Source organism: Cervus elaphus, chromosome 27, assembly GCF_910594005.1.
Source record: "Cervus elaphus chromosome 27, mCerEla1.1, whole genome shotgun sequence".
In the NCBI taxonomy this organism is placed as follows: Eukaryota; Metazoa; Chordata; class Mammalia; order Artiodactyla; family Cervidae; genus Cervus; species Cervus elaphus.
In genome coordinates, this window is record NC_057841.1 from 28,177,419 (window position 1) to 28,196,070 (window position 18,652).

Below are 18,652 nucleotides of genomic sequence, written 5' to 3' on the forward strand. Positions count from 1 at the left end.
AGAAAGCAATGTTATCAGCTAAAAGTAAATCAGGGAGCAGATGTTAGAGAGTTGAGAGAGAACAAGCTACAAAATAATCCTTTAGGACAAAGGTCAGAAAAGTTTTTCTTTAAAGGGCAAGGTTATAAATATTTCATCCTTTGCAGGCCATTAGGTGTCTGTTGCAGTTCTTTAACTCTACCATAGTAACAAGAAAGCAGCAACAGACAATATATTAACTGATGGCTCTGGCTGTGTTTCTATAAAACTTTGTTTACCAAAACTGGTGGTGGGCCCAGTTTGGCCCCTAGACCTTAGTGTGATAATAAATGGTGTAGGGGAACACAGTAGGACTTTCAGGCAACAATAACATGAATTTTAAATGATGGCATAAATATATCTCAAGCCACATGCTGGAGTTGTGTAGGGCTGGATATAACCAAGATTTGGTTTTTCTACACAAGTATGAAGACTGGAGAAAGGAACAAGAGAGTTAAGTGTGTGTGTGTGCCAGGAAATTATTAAAAGGCAAGTATTGTTATCTAAGCTGAGTCAGGAGGGAAGCAAGGACTTGACAGCTGGGGGTAGTGGAATAGAGAAAGGCTTAATGGCTGTAGGCCTCACCACTAGCCTTAGATGCTCAGATGCTTTTCCTGAGGGATGATGACGATTCATTATCTATTTTATTAGAAAGTAAGAATTAAATTGTGGTTCATACTTTGTAGAGTGACGATGCTTCTAGTTATCATTCTGCCAAAGAGGTATAATGCTGCTCCCCATTTTATCAGCTTGAAGTAAAGTAGAAGCCACATTGAATTGGATGTTTGAAGGATAGTCTTGTTTACAGTAATAACTAATTTTTTAGTTATGAGGACTACTCTCTCTCTTTTCTTCCCCTATGTTATTATAAAAAATGTTCTTGCCTATTCCCTGTCCACAAATAATACTTACACCCATGATCATGTTTCAGTTAACAGTCTTTTTTTCCCTCCCTTGATATCTCCCTTGTTCTTGATCTTCAACTCTCAGCCTTTACACATGGTTATGTTTTACCTTTTCTGGGTTGAGACTTGAAGATGCTTATACTCTTCTTTTTTTCTCCCTCTAGATCTTTATCTCTTTTGTTGCATTTATGATCTTTAAGATGATGGCTATTTTTTTTTTAATTACAGTAAGTCCACTACATACGAACAAGTTCTGTACCAAAAGCGCATTCATAAGGTGGGTACCTATTAGCCCAGGTACCCAACTAACACAGTTGTCTGTATAGTACTGTACTGTAATAAGTTTATAATACTTACCTTTCACACAAATGATACATAAAAAACAAATCCCAAAATAAATAAAACATTTTTAATCTTACAGTGCAGTGCCTTGAAAAGTACAATAGTACAGCACAACAGCTGACATATGGGGGCTGGCATTGAGTGAACAGGCAAAAAGAGTTACTGATGAGAGGAGCTAGAGGAGGTAGGTGATGGTAGAGCTGAAAGATCATCAGCAATAAGAGATGGAGACAAGCTGCAATGTCACTCACGTCTGATGTTGATGGCACGACATCAACATCTGGTTCCTTGCTGGAACCAGACACACATTTGCATCTTTGAGAGCTCTCAACTTGAAGGTTCGCGTGTAAGGGACTTACTGTTATTTTAGCAGGGACATGCCCAGTGATGAAAGAATGTTAACATGATCTAAGAACAAGATCCCTTCCCTGGTCACTTGGTTAAGGCTTTACTCCCCTGCTGAAACCTTCACAGCCTCTCTACTGAGAGTAGTTGACTCTCTGGTGTTCAGGCACCTCCATGACCTTGTCTCACTCTACTTTCCCAGCTTGACATCCCATTGCTTCTCAAACCTTGCTTTACACTCTAACCCAACCAAGCTCCCTAACAGTTCCCCAGCCACCATGCCTTTCTGCACACAGATGGCATTGACTGGAATTCCCTGAGCTCCTCAGCATCGCTCCATTTCCCGTCCTTCCTTCAAAGACCCATCACAAATCTCCTTTTAGCTCTTATTTTACAGGACAACTTAAAACAAATTACTGTTCATTTGCCTCATCCTTCTCTGTACTTTGGACTTATGTCATTACCTATACTCCACTCTGCATTATATTTTCATGTGACATAAAGTTTCCCTCCATCGGACATAAGCCACTGCATTCTTCCCTGTTTTATACATAGCACGCAGTAGGTGTCTGATATATGTTGTTGTTGTTCAGTCATTAAGTCCTGTCCAACTCTTTGCACCCTCATGGACTGCAGCACGCCAGGCTTCCCTGTCCTTTACTATCTTCCAGAGTTTGCTCAAACTCATGGCCATTTGTCGATGATGCCATCTAACCACCTCATCCTTGGTCGCCCCCTCCTCCTCCTACCTTCAATCTTTCCCAGCATCAGGGCCTTTTCCAGTGAGTTGGCTCTTCACATCAGGTGGCCAAATTATGGAGCTTTAGCTTCAGCATAAGTCCTTCCAATGAATATTCAGGGTTGATCTCCTTTCAGATTGACTGGTTTGATCTTCTTGCTGTCCAGAGGACTCTCAAGAGTCTTCTCTAGCACCACAGTTTGAAAGCATCAATTCTTCAGTGCTCAGCTCAGATCCTTACGTGACTACTGGAAAAACCATAGCTCTGACTATATGAACCTTTGTCAACAAAGTGATGTCTCTGCTTTTTAATACACTGTCTAGTTTAGTCATAGCTTTTCTTCCAAGGAGCAAGCCTCTTTTAATTTCATGGCTGCAGTCACCATCCACAGTGATTTTGGAGCCCAAGAAAATAAAATCTGTTACTGTTTCCACTTTTTTCCCATCTATTTGCCATGAAGTGATGGGACTGGATGTCATGATCTTAGTTGACAAATATTGAGTTTTAAGCCAGGTTTTTTCACTCTCCTTTTTCACGTCATCAAGAGGCTCTATAGTTCCTCTTCCCTGACTGCCATCAGAGTGGTATCATCTACAGATCTGAGGTTATTGATATTTATCCTGGCTATCTTTATTTCAGCTTGTGATTCATCCAGCCCAACATTTCACATGATATACTTTATATATAAGTTAAGTAAACAGGGTGACAATATACAGCCTTGATGTACTTTTTTGTCAGTTTTGAACCAGTTTGTTTTTCCATGTCTACTTTTAACTGTTGCTTCTTGATCTGCATACAGGTTTTTCAGGAGACAGGTAAGGTGGTCTGGTATTCCCATCTGTTTAAGAATTTTCCACAGTTTCTTGTGATCCACATAGTCAAAAGCTTTAACATGGTCAATGAAGCAGAAATAGATGTTTTTCTGGAATTCCCTTGCTTTTCTATGATGTTGGCAATTTATCTCTGGTTCCTCTGCCTTTTCTAAACCCAGCTTATACATGTGAAAGTGCTTGGTCATGTACTGCTGAAGCCTAGCTTGAAGGGTTTTGAGTATTACCTTGCTAGCATGTGAAATGAGCACAACTGTATGGTAGTTTGAACCTTCTTTGGCATTGCCTTTCTTTGGGAATGGAATGAAAACAGATCTTTTCCAGTCCTGTGGCCACTACTGAGCTTTCCAAATTTGCTGGCATGTTGAGTGCAACACTTTCATAGCATCATCTTTTAGGATTTGAAATAGTTCAGCTGGAAATCCATCACCTCCACTAGCTTTGCTCTTAGGAATGCTTCCTAAGGCCCACTTGACTTCACACTCCAGGATGTCTGTCTCTAGGTGAGTGACCACACCATCGTGGTTATCTGGGTCATTAAGAACTTTTTTTGTACAGTTCTTCTGTGTATTCTTGCCTTCTCTTCTGCTTCTGTTAGGATCTTGCCATTTCTGTCCTTTATTGTGCCCATCTTTGCATGAAATGTTCCTTTGGGAGCTCTGATTTTCTTGAAGAGATCTTTAGTCTTTCCCATTCTATTATTTTCCTCTATTTCTTTGCATAGTGCCCTTTAAAAGGCTTTCTTATCTCTCCTTGCTCTTCTCTAGAACTCTGCATTCAGTTAGGTATGTCTTTCCCTTTCTCCTTTGACTTTCGCTTCTCTTCTTTTCTCAGCTATTTGTAAGGCCTCCTCAGACAACCACTTTGCCTTCTTGCATTTCTTTTTTGGGGGGATAGTTTTGGTCACTGCCTCTTGTACAATGTTAGAAATCTCCATCCATAGTTCTTCAGGCACTCTATCTATCAGATCTAATCCCTTGAATCTATTTGTCACCTCTACTGTATAATCATAAGAGATTTGATTTAGGTCATATCTGAGTGGCCTAGTGGTTTTCCCTACTTTCTTCAATTTAAGTCTGAATTTGGCAATAAGGATCTGATGATCTGAGCCACAGTCAGCTCCTGGTCTTGTTTTTGCTGATTGTATAGAACTTCTCCATCCTTGGCTGCAAAGAATATAATCAATCTGATTTCAGTATTGACCATCTGGTGATGTCCATGTGTGATATATGTTAGGTAAAAACTAAATGAAATCTCTTATCCTCATGGAACACATGTTAAGCTAGTTTAAACCACATAAGGATCATCAGCATACCTCTTGATAATATGGGGACCTGTGTCACTTCATCCTAGTCACAGTCCAATGTGAATATTTTGGGGACCATACATTCCTACCCCAAATAAACCAAAACTGTGTTTTAAAGTCCATTCTCTATCAAGTTCATGCTTTAACAGTTTCATGCTTTTGCCAACTAGTTATCACAAGTAAAGGAATTTTGCTTGTTTGGAGTTTTTTGTCCTTCATAAAATTAAACAATGTAAGAATATTTGAAGGAAGAACTAAGGAAAGGGGACAATAAAAGAACTAACTTTTATAGTTTGTCTGTAATGAGCCTGGTGCATTCTGTAAGTTATCCAATTTAATTGAATTCTTACAATAGCCCTATAAGGTAGATATTATAATTCACATCTTACTGATGAAGAAAACCACAACTTCTAAACTCACACAGTTAAATGATATCAAACCTAGATCTGTATGACAATTTACTGCCTTCCATTTTAAAAGGCAGATTGCACATAAGTCTCCAAGATTAAACCTAGGAGCTAAAGTCACATGCTTATTGCATTGTTAGTCTACCTTAACTAAATTGCTTTACTTTCTTTATCTGAAATTTAAAAGTATTGGTTGCAAGTTACAGAAATCCAATTCAGTATAACTTAATGATTTGTCATCAAGTTAACAAATGTTTATCAGGTGTTTTCTATATGCAAGACATTTTTTCAAGGTACTAGGGATTCAGTGGTGAGCAAGACATTCATGCAGCCAGGAGCCTAACATTTTAGTATGTTGCCTGTCTATGCAGCTAATATATTTAGTATGGAAATGCTTTATAAACAAAAGATCTGTCTAATGATAAGCATTTCCAAGTGCTATTGAGAATACTACAAGAAGGTAAAAGAGTGATGAATGACAGGGGAGGCCTTTTCTAGTGGTTGCCAGGGAAGGTCTCCCTTTCTGGTGACACTGAATGAAGTGAAGGAGTGAGCCATGGGAATACGTGAAGGAAAAACATATAAGGCAGAGCAAATAGCAAGAGCAAAGTCCTCAACCAGGAATGTGTTGGGGGCATAGGGGAAATTCCCAAGGAGATCAGTATGGCTGCAGCACCACTGGGGAAGGAGACAGTGGTAGGAAAGTTGGTTGGGAAGGTAGTCAACAGCCGGGCCATATGGTCCTTGTAGGCCGTTTCAAAAACTTCAGAGTTCATTCAGAGGTCAATGGCAAGTAAGGAAAAAACTGACCAGAAATAAATGTCATCATCTGACTTGGGTGTTTGAAGGATCTTTCTGAGAGCCCTGTGAAGGTTAAACCAAAAGGGGTAAAGGAGACTGTAAGAAGGCTTTTTAAAAGGCCACTGGGGAAAGGGATTTATAGACCACCTAAACAGGAGAGGAGGGCAGCTCTGAGCTTATGGATAGCTCAGAAACAAATGTCAAAGTCTGGTCTCATTTTTCCCCGCTCCTGTTCTCCTCTCATTTCTCCTTACTCAGGTTTGCTTCTTTGCTTCTCCATTTTCACAAGCAACTCCAGGATCTGTGGCCAGAAAGGAAAGATTTCTTCTTGTCAGAGCCAGGGTGAAATCCCCGCTGAGGGGGCTGGCTGGATCATGGGGCCATCTTGAGGCTGACCAGTCACTCACTGTGTCCACCTCTGTGTTCACGGCCCAGGGGATGGGGTGCTCTTAAGGATACCTGGAAGGAGCAGCAGGATAAAGAAGGATTCATTTTCTGTCACTTTTTTTTTTTTTTTTTAAGATAAGGCAAAGCACTCTGTGAACACAGCAGAAGGATGGACTGGCTAGGGAGAGATTAAAGATGGTGCATCACTACCTGATGGAGGCAGGCCCCAGTGACTTCTCCCTTCTCTTGATTTCTCTGCCACAAAGCTCCTGGACCACTATGTACTCCTTACAGATGGTCTCCTATGTGTCTGTATTAGTGTTTCAAATAATATAGCGATTGCAAACTTCCCAAGAAAATAAAGAGGGCCATAATGTAAAATGCTCTGATAAATCTAGTACCTAAATGAGACTGTGCTGGGTTTGCATGTTGATTCTGACCACACTTCCCCAGAGCCCAGAAGTAGTCATGTCATACAAACCTAGATCCACAGTTTATTGAGAGAACTTCACATATGGGGCTAACCAAAAACAACTTTTTTCCCAACCACTGATTTTTTAAAACCTCTGTATTGGATGTCTCATCTCTCCCTGTAGCTACAGGAAAAGTTCTTAAAGCAACCCCAGGTGTCTTGGGATAGTCAGTCAAAACCTTGTTCTCTAAATACACTTGAAGTTTCTCTGTCTCCTGTGGGCCCCCAGGTTCAGTGATTTATTGGGAGGACTAACAGAATCAGCATATAGTCATACTCACAGCTATGAGTTATTACAGGGGGGAAATAGAAGGCAGAATCAGCAATAAGAAAGGATGCATGGGGCAAAGTCCAGAGGAAACCAGGCTTTTCGCAGTGGAGACACACGGGTTGCACCCATTCTTTCCAGCATACAATCATGACAACACCTGTGAAACGTCTACCGGAGAAGCTCATTAGAGGCTGAGTGCCCAAAGCTTTTACTGGGGGGTGGTCAGGTAGACATATGCCTAGCACATACCAAAATTCCATACTCCCAGATGAAAAACACCTTAAATCTCATTGTTTTTACAGTTTGGGCACAGACAGCCACTCTTAGCTAAGGTAGTGAACTGCCCTTGAAATCTAAGTTTCCTAACATTAGTCGAAGTCCAACCTTTCTAAGAAAGGCCAGACTTTTCCAAGGATAGCAGTTTCAGGCCTGCTGTGTTAAATCTTTCCTGCACACTGAGGTTGAAGGTGAGAAAGACTGACTCACCCTTGGATGGAAATCAACCACGCAAGTAGTCTGGTTCAACCAGATATAGAGCCAGAGGTGGGGGAAGACAGAGGAAAGCACTTATTTGCCTGGTGTTTTAAGAACCTGGCTTTCAAGAGGTAACTGCTGCAAAACTGACCTTGTTTTCTCATGAGCTATCTTTATAAACACTGTTGTATACCTCTTTCTTGTTTTTTAATTTTTTTAATTTAAAAAACTTTTATTTATTCTTCTTTTATTATGATTATTATTACTTTCTGGCTGTGCCACGCAGCATGCAGGATCTTATTTCCCTGACCAGGGATGGAACCCATCCCCCTATGCTGGAGGTGCAGAGTCTTAACCAGTGGACCTCCAGGGAAGTCCCAGTTGTGAACCTGTTGAAGGCATCCCATTTCCACCTCATGGCTTCTGTTAGGGTCACCTTGAACCAGCAATTAATCTTCTTGGTTGGGAAACCTTTCATGGCAGTTCTAGCCAAGCAGGCCCACAGTTCAGCCCACAGGGAGATACTGGGTGCTATTTTTTTTCACCAAATCCAGAAATACGGGCTACTCCTGCCCCCACTCTCTTCCTCAACACTCCGAGCACTGCCAGCTTCTGCCAGCTTTGTATCTTCAGACTTCTCCTAGTCCCCAGAAATCCCTAGGAGACACAGAAACACCTGGCCCAAAGTACTTCCACCAGCCTTTGCTTTGCCTTTGGGGAGCTGGATAGGAGAATTCTGTTCTTCTGTGGATGGAAAATGCCCAGTGGTTCCACAACCACTCTGTTTAAAAAAATCCCTACTCACTAATAGTCTTCCATGTCATTGTGTATATATCGGCAAAATATATGTATGTGCACAAAATCATACCACCACCAGGACCCAGCTTAGGAACCACTTTTAGAAACTCTTGCATCGATGGCCTGAGATAGGTCTTTTATTTGTTTAACACAAAGCTGTCATTTATCGAACAACAACTGTCTGCCAGACACTGACCTGCAAAGTGCTGCTTTGCACAGAAAGGGAAGGAAATAATTTACCGGAACAGCCTTGGTTTTATGACTTTTCTGAAGTCTCACTTTCTCCTTGAGGTTATGGTTATTTCCATCCCACTTCTTCCATTGCTCTTCTCCTAAAACACGGTGTGTCTTACTTCTGTATTTACACATTCTCTTTTTCTCTGCACTGTGAGCTCTGAAATACAAGAATGGCATTCCAGAGTGTAGCACAATAACTAATGCCTCAATACGTATTTTTGAATGAAATAAGTGAATGAATGAGCTGCTGTCTCCTAGGTTTTATAGTGAACCACCAGAGTTTACTTTCCAATAATGAGTGTGTGTGATCCACATCAGAAAAGACTTCCTTACAAATTCTCATTTTATGTACCGTATCCATTTCCTTCCTCTTGCCATCAATAACTTGGGACAACAATTGAGCCATCACCCAAGAGAATTTAAGCTGTTGCACAATCATTTTTGCTGTCCTGTTGCCATATCATCCACAGTAAATAGCCCTGGCTCCTTTGACCTTTGTCAAATATTTGCACAAGTTTAAATAATATAAGATACTCTATGGCTTTAATTCATTTAATGAATTATTTTTAATGAATATTTTAATGAGTCTTTTTGGGTGTAGACCAATGAAAAGTGCAATTTTTTCAGTCCTCCAGAAAGACAAAATCAAGAAAACACTTATTTACACTTAGCAAAAGGGAAACATCAAAGCACTAGCATGTTTCATCAGCATGCCTCTGAAAACACACTTTAGAAATACAGGGGGGAGGAAACTAACATTTTGAAGATATTGCAGTGCTCATTCCCAGGTCTTTGCAGGTGGCTCAATGGTAAAGAGTAGGCCTGCCAATGCAGAAGACATAGGAGACTTGGGTTTGATCCCTGGGTCGGGAAGATCCCCTGGAGGAGGAAATGGCAACCCAATCCAGTATTCTTGCCTGGGAAATCCCATGGACAGAGGAGCCTGTCAGGATACAGTCCATGGGCTTGCAAAGAGTCAAACACAAGTGAGTGGCTGCACACGCATGCACACAGAGTTCATTCCCAACGATGTTTTACTTTCCAAAAGTGAAAATAAAACTATTCTAAATTCTAACTAACATATCAAGAACTATTCAAAATACAGTAGCTAATATTGCAATGATAGAGTCATAATTTGAAAAGTAAGTTTTGGTTGAATAGCTAACAGAAGCCTGATTTTTTTCAGACTCCTCAGTCTCGCTGGTTATTAGCACTTCCCTCCATTTAAGCACTCAGAACTAAAACTGTAAATCAACAAAGATTTATTGAAAAACCTTTGACCTTGGCACATTATGATAGTTCCTAAAGAAATATGTCACAGTCTTTGAAGAACTTACAAACTTCCTTTGTTTAACATGTGTATTGGGTGTAGGGCGACATCCTCCTAGACAACGTAAAATCCTGATCTAAGACATGTATCTTTCTCCTTTTCTTCCTTTTAATTCTTTCACTTCCTCCCTCCTTCACATCTTCTGGCATTCATACATTTTTTTTACACCTGCCAAAGAAGTAATTGCCACATTCTCTCATAGTATTCACACATTTGTGCTACTAACATTTATTGATTCACTAATATTTCTAATTTATGCAGTAGACGTAAAAGCTCTAGCAATGCTTGAGGTGTATTATCCCATGTACTGGACACTGGGGTGGCCATAAAGCTATAGAGATGACACAGTCTAGCCTCAAGGAGCTCACAGGTCTGAGTGACACACAAAAGACATTTTTTAAAATTATTTTATTCTTTTAGATTAATTTTTATTGGAGTATAATTGCCTGACAGTGTTGTGTTAGTTCCTACTGTACAGTGAAGTGAACTGGCTCTATGTATACATATATTCCGTCTTTTTTGGATTTCCTCCCCATCGGTCACCACAAGCATTGAGTAGAGCTCCCTGTATGGTACAGTAGGTTCCCATTAGTGATCTATTTTATCTATAATATCAGTGGTGTATATGTCAACCCCAGTCTCCCAATTCCCAATCTCTCAGCCTCCCTTTCCCCTCTTTGTGTCCATACCTTCATTCTCCACATGTTTCTCTTTCTGTTTTGCAAATAAGTTCATCTGTTTCATTTTTTAGATTCCACATATATGTGTTAATATATGATTTTTTTTCTTTCTCTTTCTGACTTCACTCTGTCTAACAGACTCTGGGTCCATCCATGTCTCTGATAACACTATTTCATGACTCGGCAAGTGTCAGGTAAAGTCATGCATTCAGAACATTGGCACAGAGGAGAGGGTCACAAAGTAATACTCAGGAAAACTCTCCCTTAGATACATTTTTGAATTATGAAAGAGAAACAGACTCTCTTGGTTCTCACATAGTCTCCAAGGTCTCACGCTTGGGCCCTTATTTTCAGATTTATATATCCCGAACTCACGTCAACAAGTTTGTCTCCAGTGAGGCGATGGGAACCTGACTCTGTGTGCAGAACAGATTGGGAGTGAGGGAGAAAGTGTGGGCCACCTTTGGGTTAATTCAGAACCTCCACCAACTCATCACAGGATTCAGCCCATGTCAATTTCCTAAAGGATTTAATTTTCCAGACAGACCATCCATAATTAAATCATCCCCCAATACACGAAACATGCCCATTTATTGGTAGTTTTTAGGGCTCAGTGGTAAAGAATCCACCTGCCAATGCAGGAGACGTGGGTTCGATCCCTGGATCAGGAAGACCTCCTGAAGAAGGAAATGGCAAACCGCGCCAGTATTCTTGCTTGGGAAATCCCATGGACAGAGGAGCTTCGCGGGCTGCAGTCCATGGGGTGGCAAAGAATCAGACACGACTTAGAGACTAAACAATAAAGCAGGGATAATACAGTCCAAATACAACAGAAAAAAGTAACAGAGCCTTTTCCATGTGTTATTTATTCAATAATATGCATCAAGCATGTGCTCCATGTAATGTAAGATATTTGACTGTGTTTCTGATTCTGTCTCCAGCAACTTAGCCAGATCTTTGCAGAAAGACAGGATGGTAGGATTAAAGTAGTAAATTTTAAAACATTTATGTTTCTTAACTATACTTACTATAAAAATGAAGAAAATGTAAAAAAAAAATTTCTACAATCCTATGCTAAGAAATACTCATTCAATATCATTAAAATGAGGCATCTTTCTTTCAGGTTATATTTGTTTTACAACAGCACGCAACTGCCCTGTGAATTTGCTTCAAGGAGTAAATATTGCACAAATATATATTCTTCCAACGCCATGCTTCCAAAATACCATTTTGCCAATTTAGATATTTCCGTAGAATAGAACACTTTAAGAATAGAAAACACATATTTAGAGGCAACTTATGATATCAAGAAATCAAAAACGAACAGAGAAATGTATAAAATACAAATGGATTTGAAATATATGGAAAATACTCTTTCATATTTAAACAAATGGAAGTTTAAATTTTAACTAGACAGCAATTGTTCACCTACTGTGTTGGCAAAGGTACAGATGTTAAAAGGGGTACCATATAATGACATCCATCAACAGGTAAGACACCCATCCTTTGGCTCAGAAATTTCACTTGGAAGAATTAATCCTACAGATAAACCCTGTGTATGCGTGTTGTGTACCCACATGGACACTCAGCAGAGAACTGCTTGTGATAATAGTGGCAAACTTCACCACGCCCCTACTCTCCAGCCCGCTCACCCCTCCCTCATCCAGCCTCCATCTTCTCTCACCTGGACCACAGAAGGAGCATCCTGCCTCATCTTCTTTTCCCTCATTCACTCCCACAACATCATAAGAGCCAGAGCAATGTTTTTAAAACATAGATAATGTCCTGCTGCTGCTAAAACCTCTCCAGTGACTTTCCATCATGCTAAAAATAAAATCAACACCACTTATCTGGCTTGTAAAGACCCACCTACCCCGCCTCTGCCTGCCCCTGACATCTCCCAAGCCTCTCTGGCCCTCACCCTTGGTGTTTTTAGACACGGAAGCTTTCTCAAGGTTACTCAGGCACATCCAGCTCTTTCATGCTCTAGAATCTCTGCCTGGACCCCTTCCCCTTAGATTTCTCACAATGACCCCTTCTCACCCTTCAAAATTCACCTTCAGTGACAGTCCCCAGAGTGGTCTTCCCTGATGACCCAGGTAGAGCCACGGCCGGTCACTCACCTTCTAACACTTGGTCCCTTTAGCTTTCCTCTTACATCACCCATCCTCACCTGGCTGTGTTCCTGTGCATCCCAGCATGTATTTGTGTAGATTCTTCTGTTCCTGTCAGAGAAGAGGAGGACACTGTCAGCTTCGGAGAGCGGGGACATTGTCAGCTTCATGCGTTGCTATATTATCAGCAACCAGAGAAGAACCTGCACATAATAAGTGTTCAGTAAATATTCGTTGAGTGAGTGACTCAGAAGGGGATGGAACGCATCCCAGGATACCCCTCAGATGGAGCACGGTGTGGCTTTTGAAAAGAATGGGATGGTAGGCCATCCAGGGGTTATCCTCTGACTGAGGCCGCCCCGTTGCACAGATCTGGCCTCGGTCTCTCTCCCAGACCTTTTCTCAGATCCTCTGTCCTTGGTCTTCTTGCTATACTTGCTGTACTCCACACCTGTGCCTCCAGGGCCCTGGTATTCGTTATTCCTGCATCTGTACCTGCACCCACTCCATGTGGCTGCCTTGCGCATTCTGTCAGGCCTCTGCTCAAAAGTCATCTGCTCAGAAAGAGCCCCCCTGACCGCTAGCAAAATTCCTCACTCTCTCCCTTTCTCTCCTCGGACCCCGCTTTATTTTTCTTCATTATTGTTGTTGTTGTTGTTTAGTCGCTAGGTCCTGTCTGACTCTTTTGCAACCCCATGGACTGTAGCCCGCCAGGCTCCTCTGTCCGTAGGATTTCCCAGGCAAGAACACTGAAGTGGGTTGCCATTTCCTCCTCCAGGGGATCTTCCCAACCCGGGGATAGAACCCTCGTCTCCTGTATTTGCAGCAGATTATTTACCATCTGAGCCTCCAGGGAAACCCACTTTTATTCAATGCACTTGTCTTTTGAAATTGAAGTGCCTGTTTATTTGTGTCCATCTTTGTTACATGCTTTCCCTGACTACAATATTCCTTGATACTGTTTGTCATGACTTCCCCAACAAGTAGAGCATTGCCTGGCATAGGGTAGCAGCCAAACAGATATTTGATTGGTGGGGAATGAATAAATGAATGTATTCTTAAGTGCAAAAAAAGCAAAGTACTGAATAGTATGCCCATAGAATGCTATCCCAATTATATTAAAGAAAATAACCCATATATATAACTTCTCTGGAAGAAAAATCCAAGAAAACAACAGGGCTGGCCTCTGCAGTAGGGAACTGAAAGGTTGAGAGGGATTTGAGAAAAACTTATTCTTCCTGCAGATCATTATTTTTTACAAGACTATACTTTTGCAAAACATGGGCAGTAATTACTTTTTCCAAAAATTATGTCATATTTGACGGTTTTGCAAGTTTATGTATTTGAGGCCAAAAGGAAATCAAAGCGCTCATAAATGTTACTTGAAATGATAAACATTCAATAACCACGTCTTTAGTTGTCCTATAAACTTGGCATAGCCCTTTGCAGTCTTTTGTTTGGATATTCATGCAAATCTGTGGTTGCAAAGGATACCTACTGTTGGAAGAGGTATATGTTCCTTAGATATAAAATATGAGAGGAAACAGAGATGTGGATCTCTAGCAGATTAAGATCTTCATAAAGGCAACAAGACCCCTGTACATTTTATATGCCAGGAAAAGGGCCTCTGGGCCCAAGGTACTTTGAATCTGCTTGCAAGGTTGAAATATGCCCTTCTTGTTCAAAAGATAAAAACCCTCTGCCAATAGACTCTCTCCATCCTTGCCTGGCTGATTCGGTCAGTGTTTTTCTGGCTCCATCAAATACATGTATCTTACTTTCAGAAAAATCCACTCTGAATATGTGGATTTATAGGGAAAAAATGTAAAGGAGTGTCAACTTGCTTTAATTAAGGATCCTTTTAAATACGAAAAGAATAAATATTTAAAATACGATTCAATACCAAAAAATTATACAGAACTTTCAGGAACACCATCATTGAACACACAGGTACTCGGTAATTACTTGCTGGTTGGATGAACATACCTATTGAAAATCAGTAGAGTGAAATGGATGAGAGCGTGGGTTGGGATCCAGATAGCCCTGTGTTTGGATTCTATCTCTGCCATTCATTAGCTGAGTCTGACCTTCAACAAGTGACTTAACCTCTCAAGGCCTCAGTATTTCTTACAGAAATAAAGTGAATCACTAATGCTACCCTTGTAGTTAGCTGTATTAAATGAAAGCTATAGGCAAATAAAATATATATTTTATCATGTCTTATATTTTATCGTGTATTATAATATGTATTATTTCCTTCATGTAATTTCTACCTGAATAGGAGCCAGTAATAACAAAACATAAGTTTTGTTGTGTTTTCAGAAATATAATATAGGTAACTATATATAAATATTGACTTCCCCAGTGGCTTAGTGGTAAAGAATCTGCTTGTCAATGCAGGAGATGCAGGTTCAACCCCTGGGTTGGGAAGATCCCCGGAGGAGGAAATGGCAACCCACTCCAGTAATCTTGCCAGAAAAATCCTGTGGACAGAGGAGTCTGATGGCCTACAGTCCATGGGGTTGCGGAGTCGGACACGACTGAGCACAAACACACACATATATATAAATATAATTATATACACATATACATATAGAGAACCTGCACAATGCCTGGCACATAGCAAATGTTCGGTTAATGGTGGTTCCTGCTGTGACAAGTAACTCAAAATACTCTTGAGAGTTTGACTCTTCATTTTCACATCCACAAAGACTAATTCTGTGAATAACATCCCAGGACATTTCATTGCACTGTACAGAAAAGGGTAAAAGAATTTGTGTTACTGAGATTTTTATGGCCTTAAAATTATGAGAAAACAATTAACAGGTATGTAAGTGAATTGCGGCAAGGATTCAACTTGTAACAATGACTAACATCTATTCAGTGTATGATGATCAGTCATTCTGCAGAGTAAATAGTCTGACTTAATATTCTCTCCAAGTTTATTTTATAGAATCATCTGCTTCCCACTTTCTTAATTAAAAATATTAAATTCAAATGGTTTATAAAATTTCTCAGACTAGAATAGAATAGCAGGGGTTTGGAGTGAGAAAGCAAAAATGACACAAACTGCTTCACATTTAGAGACTGAATGAACCCCTCAGATGACCAGAAGTTTCTTCTTTTTCAGTTTTCTGGCTGTTTTTCTCTTTCCTTATGGCATTTTGAGTTTGTTTAATGAAGTTGAGACTTCTCACAAAGGGCCTTATAAACATGTGTTATTAGATTTTAAATCTGATTTGAAAGTGCCTCTCTCCTACTCCCTGTGAGTAAAGTGACCTTTTTAAATGGAGGGAAGTGGGTTTAGATGACAGTAATGATAAATGCGGTCATGTTCACTCAATAAAATAAGGCCCAGTGCATTTGAGGATAAATCAGTGAAATGTACAGCCCCACCTGTCTGTCTTCATCATTCATTTCCACTGTCACTTTCACAGTGGCTGATGGATCACAGTCGCTGTAAAATTAGACAGCCTTTAATCTCATTTCATCCTGATTAGCTTCTCTTTACCCTTTCCCTCTAACTCACTGACTGACACGCTAAAAACTCACACCGGGCTGTATATGAACAGGGAGTACAAACTTCTCTTATGAAACCTGCTTGGCAGGGCGAGGCCAGTGTCCACCCCTAGAGAAATGTGGAAGGAAGTGGGCACGTCTTTCTTGTTATTTAAGATAATCAATAATTGCCATACCCGGTGTCATTTTAAACAGATGTTTTGTCTTGCCCACTGCTTTCTTTATTTTGCTTTCCTTCGGGCTTAATCAGAAGTCAAAGCAATGAGATCTTCTGCAAAACTCAAACATTGATTTCATAGCAACATTTTTCTAATAGATTTGGAGTGTTTTACATTCATAATCATCTCAAAGGATTTTCTGTATGTATGTATAGTTTCTTGATTCACAACAATAATTCAGGAATGAAGATGCTGAAAGAGCCAAGAAATATAGCATGCAAGGTTTTAAAACAAGGTTTTAAAAAATGGGTAGATAAATGAGAATATCTTCAAGTGGCCTTTATATGAGCATTTCAAAGACCTTGTCTTCTCTTATTTTGAAGGTTTCAATAGTTTAGTGCAATAATTTCATTTGTTTGCACAAAGCTTAACAATAGGGGCAATCAAATGAGAAAGAAGCTTAAGAATAAATCATGTATTATTTCCTTCACTTAATTTCTGCCTGAATGGGAGCAAGTAAATGACAAGAACAAAACACAACTATTGTTCTATTTTCAGAGTCTGTGCTTTATTATTAATATGAAGCTGGACTTCCAGTTAAAAAGAAGATAATACAATTTTTATTATTTATAAAATGTGGGCATTGAATTGACCAAAAATTTAAAATAAATATTGGAAGAGTGGTAGTCATCAAGTAAATTGGTTATAGTCAGTTCTTTTTTTTTTCCCCTTGGCTGCTCAGGGTCTTAGTTGCAACGTGCAAGCATATGGGATCTAGTTCCCTAACCAGAGATCAAACCCAGGTCCCCTGCACTGGGGGTGCGGAGTCTAGATCACTGAACCACCAGGGAGTTCCCAGTGGCCTCTCTTTTTACACTAAGGTTTCATATGAGTAGATGCATCCAGGTGAAACAATCTGTGCTGAGTTTGCTCTGACCAGATGACATTATGATAAACCAGAGTAGTACCAGCTTGTTCACAGTACCCACAGTATACATAATATATGAGTAGCATAGTTTTGTGCTTGGTATTTTGGAACCAGCATCATAATGCAAACAATGATGAATTAATTTAAGAAACGAAAAAAAGGCGTTCAGTGTATAATCAGTCACCCAACTGTAGTTGCTCCACAAACTCAACATATACTTTCCCCCAGTGGACTCTGAGAAGTGAAACCTGCAGGAGCTGTGTGGTTGAAAGCGTTTTCCAAAGAGATAACTGAAGGCTGAGGGGCACAAGGACATGCCCTAGACAACTCCCTAAATCACTTGACTTAATTCACGGGGCCACGAGAATCCAGGGCACACCCAATTTTCCCAATTTTCACTCGATACCAGAAATCCAGGATTTCCATACCAATGCCATCTCCCTTGTGGCTGTTAGTTCAGAAACAGTGAATATTCGCAGTAAAAGTGAATACCTAATAAAGATAATGAAAAACTCCTAAAATCCTTTAATGAGAGGCTTAAGCTATCTGATTTGCTCTTTCTGGAGCTGTGTTATAAGGATTCAAAGCTCTGCAGGTTTCTTCTCATTTTTGTTTACATATCTTAGCCAGCATAAGTACATTCTAAGAAAAATAGAAGATATTAAAAACAAAATGAAATGAGAGAGATGTATCATCTCAGATAAATTGGGTTATAAGATAGGCTCATTCTCTGTCTCCCTCTGTGTGTCTCCCTATCTCTCTCCCTCCGTCTCTCTCTCTCTCCCTCTCTCTCTCTGTCTCCCTTTCTCTCTCTTTTTCTCTGTCTCCCTCTCTCTCTCTCTCTGTCTGTCTCCCTATCTTTCTCTCACCACTGGCAGAAGAGTACAGAGCACGAGCTGGCCCTGACTCATATTGATTTCCCACTGCACTGGTTTCTTAAGTGCTCTGTTGATCCGTGTCAAGCAATAAGTTCCCTGGCTGAACATGCATATCACCTCCCCATTTGTCCTCACCTAGATTTAAGGTGCCCATATGATGAGCTGAACAAGGACATCATTTTTCCTACTGGTGTCACTGGGCCCAAACCACACTGCCCGTGGTGTGACAGCTAATGCCGTGTACGTTTACATTCACCATGAGATGTAATAATAGCAGAGACGAACACGGCACTGCACATACGGGCTAACAGGGGTGTCCTATTCCGGTCGTGTGTGTCTCCACAACGAACGTGTGCATGAGAACAGATCCAGGGCAACCTGGCTTTGGAGGGTTTTCTGAATCACATCCCCCTCTTGACAGGCACCGCATTAGGGGCAGAGCAGGGCAAGACGAGGGGAATGGATATTTGTGACGTTCCTGACAGTTTTTATCTTTGTTCCAGAAGAGCTCTTAAGCAGATAGATAGAAAATGTGTGATTGTGCTGCTAATGACATTGTACAGGAAATTAAGCGTATACATTTGGAGAAGGCATTAAATCAGCAGGACCTTAATTTAAAAACTTAAAACTGTATGGAAATTCAGCTTGCTCATTGCTGTGGAATAGAAAACAGCCAAGCACCCTGAGTCTGTTTGTGGAAAGATTGCCAGCA

General features: G+C 40.4%; 1 protein-coding gene across 4 annotated transcripts in view; it reads left to right on the plus strand.

Annotated features, from left to right (window-relative positions):
* The window catches only part of KLHL14 (kelch like family member 14), a 138,174-nt gene that overhangs the window by 94,834 nt on the left and 24,688 nt on the right, over positions 1 to 18,652 (plus strand). The gene's annotated exons all lie outside the window — the stretch shown is intronic.